The sequence below is a fragment of the Dermochelys coriacea genome, chromosome 9 (genome assembly GCF_009764565.3).
Source record: "Dermochelys coriacea isolate rDerCor1 chromosome 9, rDerCor1.pri.v4, whole genome shotgun sequence".
In the NCBI taxonomy this organism is placed as follows: domain Eukaryota; kingdom Metazoa; phylum Chordata; order Testudines; family Dermochelyidae; genus Dermochelys; species Dermochelys coriacea.
This window is the reverse complement of record NC_050076.1, coordinates 29,273,687-29,280,658: the sequence shown is the minus strand read 5'-3', so window position 1 is coordinate 29,280,658 and position 6,972 is coordinate 29,273,687. Positions and strand designations below refer to the sequence as shown.

The 6,972-nt window shown below is 44.2% G+C and overlaps 1 protein-coding gene across 3 annotated transcripts in view; it reads left to right on the top strand.

The window, feature by feature from the left end:
• The first annotated feature begins 723 nt into the window (after positions 1 to 723).
• AGTR1 (angiotensin II receptor type 1) overlaps positions 724 to 6,972 on the top strand; it is a 49,794-nt gene continuing 43,545 nt past the window's right edge. The window contains exon 1 of one of the 3 annotated variants that reach the window (XM_038417340.2): positions 724 to 1,563. The gene's annotated coding sequence lies outside the window, so the exon portion shown is untranslated. The other 2 variants (XM_043492463.1, XM_038417335.2) reach the window with 2 other exon arrangements.

Below are 6,972 nucleotides of genomic sequence, written 5' to 3'. Positions count from 1 at the left end.
GTCATCCTCTTTAGTGGACAATTCACCCTGGACAACAGACATTTAGAGATCAGCCTTTTTCGCAGTATGGCATCATACTAGCACCTACCACCCTTCACAGAAGGAACGGTGTATTTAACGATGGACAGGTGGCACTTAAACACATTCCCAGTAGCATATCTAAAAAATTCTGTGCTGATCCAGCAACATCATAAGGGGCTTAAATAGCCTCCTTGTGAACTTTCTCTATTTCAAGCTAACTGAGATCAGACGTAAGATAAATAAAAATTCATTGTCGGGCACTGACCTTCAGTGTGTGCCCAGAGGGCATATTTTCCAACCTGATGAAAAGTGACTGCTTCCCTGTCCCCTTCTTTCACCTTCGTTTGTTTGGGTATTCCACTGCAAGCAGTAAAGTTTGACTGATTTATCGTACATTATTAATTTTCAGATCACTGTTAATCTTTTACCACATGGCTTTGTTGATGCCTATCACTGGGCTTTTGAAGCTCTATGCAAACTGGAAATGTATAGGCCTCTTCTTGCAGCATGCACCGTAGAGAATGAACCAACCCCCGCTTCCCCCTCCCCCCCCCCCGCCTTCCACACACACACCACGCACGTATTAGCCCCACACAAACTATGCTATCCGCATTTATGTGGAGTTGGCCCTCCCTCTAAAATAACTTTTTCCCTCGGGCTGCCGGGCACCCTGTCTATTGGCCGCTGTTTTAGGGTGTGAAATACACGACAGTGCGCTCTTCTGTACTAATGGCAGGGAAGCAGCAAGCCCATGTGCAAGGTCGCCTTTATTTTACTCCGTGCTCACCACAACCGCATGTGTGCCTTCCCCTTCCAACGCACGCCAGTGGCCGGCAAACAGCTGAACAACCGAAAGGGGAAGATCGGACCCGAAGCCGCCCAGGCAACGCGGAGCGAAGTTGCAGCTCGCTCAGTCCCCTCGGATCCCCGCCCACTGGGCCAGGTTCTGGAGGAGGATCGCAAAGGTCCCAGCTCCAGGCGTGTCATTAAAAGGTAGAAAGACCCGTCCAGCGCCGCGTGCCGCGGCGGAGGAGCCCCGGTGGGAAGAGGCAGACAACGCAGCCTTGCCCGACTCTGGATGCAAAGTGCACCCGGCGGGGGGGGAGTCAAGCGGCAGCAACCGGAGGAGAGGAAGGGGGCTGACGAATTAGGGGGAGTCTCTCGGCTCCACTCATGCGTGGGAGGGGCAGAGGTCACAGGGAGTCTCCCGGGAGGGAGAGGAACCGGGGGGAGTGAGAGACTAGCGGGACCCGGCTGCGCAGCAACGCCTCTTGCTATAAATCTTGGGGGTCCGAGCCGCGAAGGGGCACAGGCGCGTGACAGCCGCGGCCAATCACCCAGGGGGCGAGCGGGCGCGCGGGCCGGCGGCGGGCTGCGGCTCGCGGAGCGGGGACGGCCCGGAGGAGCCTGGCTCGGCCCGGGCTGAGCGGCTCGCCCGGCTAGATGCTGCCCAGCTCCCGACAGCGGGACCTCCCGGCGTGGCCATTGCACCGCCCGCTCAGCGCGCCGGGTGCGCGCCGGCCTGCAAGTTCCTGCTGCCTCGTAAGTTTTTTCAGCCGGGGCTTGGTGCACAGGCTGTATCGAGGGCGCCTGGGCTGCGGGGACTTCAGCAGCAGCGAGGAGGGGGCCGGAACTCCAAGTGGGCCGGTGATTGAGGTAGTAACCGCCCTTGGGGTTTCCCTGCCCTCTCCCCCCACCGGGGTCAGGTAAGTGGCTCTTGGGCTCCTCTGCCGCTCGAGCACTGCGGGGGCTGCTTTCGAGCCAGAAGTGAGAAGTTTTCAGGCTTTTTTTGCCTTTGCTTTTCTGAGAGCCCTCAAAACGCTTCTGCAGTGGGGCTTGCTTGTGGCCCCTGAGAGACTAACAAATGTATTAGAGCGTTAGTCGCTCAGGTGCCACGAGTCCTCCTTTTCTTTTTGCGAATACAGACTAACTAACACGGCTGAGACCTGGCACTGTGGCTCGGTTCCGTTGCTTTTTAAAGTGAATTGATGGGACAGAAGTGCAGGACAATCCGGGTACGGCCTATTTGCGGGAGTTAATGCGCATTTGTTGAGCACTGCATTTTCCAATGAAAGGTGTTTTTGTCTCATGCTCATCAGGGGAGTACTGGTTCAGAGTATTTTAATGTCCTCTTATTTTCACAGGAAAAAAAATGTCCAGTTGCCTAATGAAAAAATGTATCCACGGTTTCCGATCTGTTGCATAGGTTTATGATAAATGTATACTTTGTTTGTATAAAGTTGGAAGTGGAATCCCTTTTCCCTTGCCAAAATGCAATCATCCACCAGCAACCCCAGCATGAAGATAGTACAGTTGCATCAAGGCCAATTTGTTGAAACCATGCCACACATTTATCTTTATTTTGCGGCTAGCCAGATAGGTCCAGCTTGCAAACGCGCAGCCATGTCATGCGGATGCTCTCTAATTTCTTGTCAACGGTTCCAAGACAGAGTAAAGATGCCACTTACCAAAAGTGATGGAATTTAGAGCAGTGACCCCTCTGACTCAGGAGATTATTCCAGCTATTCATAACGGACCAAAGGGAGTCCTGGTGTAATTCCATTAAAGGCACCAGAGATGCCAATGGTGAAATCTCTTCTATTTGCTTCTATTACAAATCCAGACTGAACATTCAAAAGGGTTGGAAATGCAGCTTTCGCTATCTAGTATCAGATATTGGTTTGGTCTAGAGTCTGTAAATTTCTACCTGCATAACCAAATTTCATTCAATTTTTTCTGAAGGTGAAAAAAAATACAACAGGACGTTTCCATATTTTAACATTTAATATTTAAGTGACTGCAGCCGTTAAGTGTATGAGCTACAATGCTTGTAAAATTCTATGATATGTTATTTACAGAGATATGCATCCTGGAATATCTCACGATCTGAGCAAACCCATTGGTGCCAGCAAAGCAACTGGATAAATCACCAATTGGTTCCCAGTATTTACAAGTAATCAACTTGCAGAGTCAAATTATGTCCTTTGTTACACCTATGCAACTCTTCTGAAATGAATAGAGTCAATTGGAATGAATGGCAGGTTTCAGGCCACAACACTTTACAATTCATTTTGAATTTCCACAGGTACTGGAGTGTAACAATAGTGTATTTTAAAAACCAAGTGCCATAATGTGGGGAAGTTCAGTAAATAAACTCGCTGAACCTGTCACTTGTACTTGCTGGAAGCACTGAATTTGGAGAGGTTTTGTTCTTATATTCTTGATGGGAAATCACCACTCCCTTTAACATAGTTGTATGAACACAACAACGCTACAGTAGATTAGAATTAAAGTCAATAGGATCTGCCTGAATAAGAGGGGCTGAATATGGCCTAAAGCAGGTAATTAATGTGGTGATGTTAAAGTGCTCTGGCAGCAGCATTTTATGATTAGACAAACCTTTCAATCTCTTGATTCGGGTGATCCTTTTTGTTTTATTGCCATCATAATATTGTAAAACACCACAAAATGTCTAAATATTAAACAATAATTAAACTGAGGGTTGGAAGGGTGGAGTTTAGACCAGTTTGTGCTTTACTGGTATAATTCTCCAGCAGGGACTGAGCATTTGTTGTGTACTTTTCATCTCTACAAACCCTGAACCACATTCTCACAGCAATGTTAAGTCAGGAATACGCCCTTGAGTACTTCCTGATGTATTTGCTAAGAGTATTGTCAAGAGTGAGAAGCTAATCTGCCCCGTCACTGCTTGTTGTAGGGGGAACAATGTTCATCTTGAGATTTGAAAATAGTGGGCACAGTTCTCTTAGTTACACTTGTGCATTTTGTTGACTGAAACTAAGTTAATTCCTGATTTACACCAGAGAAGGGGAAAGGAGAATCAGGCCCATTGTTCTCAGGGGGGTGACATGTCCTATCTTCTAGCCAGGCAACAGTACTTTGCAATTTGCACATGCCATACCAACCCATGGTAATGGGAAGCTATCCGTTTCTATGGCAATAATGACAGCCAGAGGTGTTAGTACCACAACATTGCAGAAAGGCGGAGCCTGCTGTCTTGTCAGGTTACATCACCACTCTAGAAATTGTTAATTAATCTCCCAATGTAAGACAAAAAAGAAGTTCAGTTCTACATTTTATCTGCGAACTAATAATAATGTCTGCCTGGTGGCTTCCTTTTTGTCACTATTGTAAGTGTGTAAAAGAAAGAGGCAGAGAGACAGATTGTGGAAGTAGAGTCCTATTTACACTTTAATTACACTGTTGAAATATTGGACTGTATTTGCACACACAAAGGTGATTTTCCCTCCCTTGAAGTCTACAGCATAACTGATATATGAAACTCTTCTTTGGCTAGATAACCTGTTCTTTTAAACTGCTGATCTACTATGAGAACTGACTGAAATTGGCATAATGGTGTTTCATATTTATTGCTTCTCAATAACTTCCAGATAAAATCTGTTCAGTTAAAAGCTAGTTTTGAAGGCTGCCAGCCATCCAAACTCAGCCTGGGATCTGAAAATTAAATGGATTTTTTTTCTGTCTCATGGATTAATACCACTAGAGTCTCCTTAATCTGAATTTAATTAACAATTCTGATGATAATACATCAGCCAGAATCTATTCCATTTCAGTCTCCTGGTGCTGTATGGGATCTCCAGAGCTATTGTGTAAGAGGTAGGAAATATTTATTTTACTCAGTATATTAAGCAGATATCGTGAATATATAAAGGGAGCTGCTCTCTAGAGCAGAAACTGTTCAGAAAGTGTTAATATTCAGAGTACAATGATGCTTTACATTCATGACAATTTCATTTCAGATGGTGGGAAAGCACTGCATTTATTTGGGCCCACTGCATAAGTTTCTGTACTGTATCATTTTAAGTACCATATGTTGTAATGGAATAAATATTTAAAAATCCAATCTCTTATTTCAGTATTACCAATCTCTCTGGCAATCCCCTGTGCTTCTGTACCATGGGTCACATTAACTGCACAAATATGGGAATGTCATTGTTTCAAAAAAGTTATATAAATTACAAGCTCCAGTCACAAACAGAGTACCAATTAAACAACCCTCACTAGTGAGAAAGGAGAGCCCCATGTATGGATACTAGACCAAACATTCACAGTCATGCATTCAAGTACTAACTAACCTTCCATTTTCTTCAGGACATTTCTGGAACATCTTTTTCACATGTGGAAAAAAAGCAGCCGAGTTCCTTGCCAGCCCAAAGCTCCTCTATAATGATCAGTATTCTCCTGCAGTGCTCAGACTGCAACCACCTCCCAGTATGGCCCCAACGAGATGCCAAGCAGTACCAGGAGAGTAAGTAACTGCTCTCTTGACTATAATTCTTCACATTTTACAGCATCTGAGCTGTTATGTAAAACCTACAGTGCTTTCTGAATTTTAGGCACACCGCTATGTGCCTAACAATTCCATCTCCTTCTCTTCCCTGGTGAACTTCACAAAGGATCAATTCCTGTCTGTGGTTTCATATGCAGAACTCCTACAGAACACAGTAGGAGCTGCAGGCATATAGCAAAGTTACTAAATGTGGCATAATTTTAATCTCCTGTTCCCACTTAGGACTTTAACATAATTCCACACTCTACAAGGTGTAGAGCAAGGTATCGGATCAGGGCAAGCTTTTGTTAGACACATTTTCTTCCAGTTTAAATGACATCAACAGATTTACCTCCCCCAATATAATTTCCATTTATGTGTACCACTTACAGAGCAGGCCCTCTGAAAACACCACTGCCTAAAGAAGCATGAGTGTAAAAGTATCTCACACCATACTTTCTCATCCAGTACAGTTGTGCACTCTTCAGTCAAATACTCAGTAGCAAATCAGAGCTTCTAAAGAAAAGTTAAAAGTAGACAGAGATACATACAAATGTTCATGCTTCTTTCCCTTCTTTGTAGGTACCTGATCTGAAATATTGATCAACTTTTTCTAACTCAGTGGTTCTCAAACTTTTGGACTGGTGGCCTCTTTCACATAGAAAACCTCTGAGTGTGACCCCCCCCTTATAAATTAAAAAACACTTTTTAAATATATTTAACACCATTATAAATGTTGGGTGCAAAGTGGGGTTTGGAGTGGAGGCTGACAGTTCGTGACCCCCCCCATGTAATCACCTCGTGACCCCCTGAGGGATCCCAACCCCCAGTTTGAGAACCCCTGCTCTAACTAATCCCTATTATTCTGCTGCTTCTAACTTTTATACTTTGCAAAATATATTTTGGCAAAAACTAGTATTTGGTAAAGGTGCTTAGCCCATGTCTTCACACTAAGAAGAATCTGCATTATTTTGAACACTTTGGGGAACTCAGTGAATAATAAGAATACTTTAGACACCATAAAATATATAGTTCCTGGTACTTTGTTTTGGATCTTTTTTAGCCAGCAGTCTTGGGAGGTTGTTTTTACTATAAATCATAGCAACTGTGATTGCTCGCAACAAAAATGTCTATGAAACTAAATGGTTAGTCTAATCATTTACAGACTTATCTTTTAGATAAATGATGGACCAGGCTAAAATGACTTTGGGCTTTCAACTGAATCATAACTAAAAGTGGAAAACAGGATGATCAACAAGGTGTGATCTTTCTATTCACTGTTGTGCTACCTCCTCAAACTATTACAGATTTACTCTCCTAATTACCTCTTGCAATCTTCATTCCATTTGGTATCTGCAAGATAGCACAACTATCCAGATACGACATGCATCAACTGTGTAAAAATATTGGCTAGCATGCTTGGTTATCATTTGTGGTGTTTATCTGGTATCATTATTCAGTAGCACATCTCCTGTAGGGGTAGAAAAGGGGTAACAACTGAAGGCAACCTCACCTCAATAAAACAAGGCATCAGTTAGTGGCATGAGTGGGGGAGAGAAAAATCAAACAGCAGCAGAAGGCAGCACTGGCAATATCTGAAGAACCGTGCTAAAGTCAAGCACCCCAAGATGTAGGGTGAC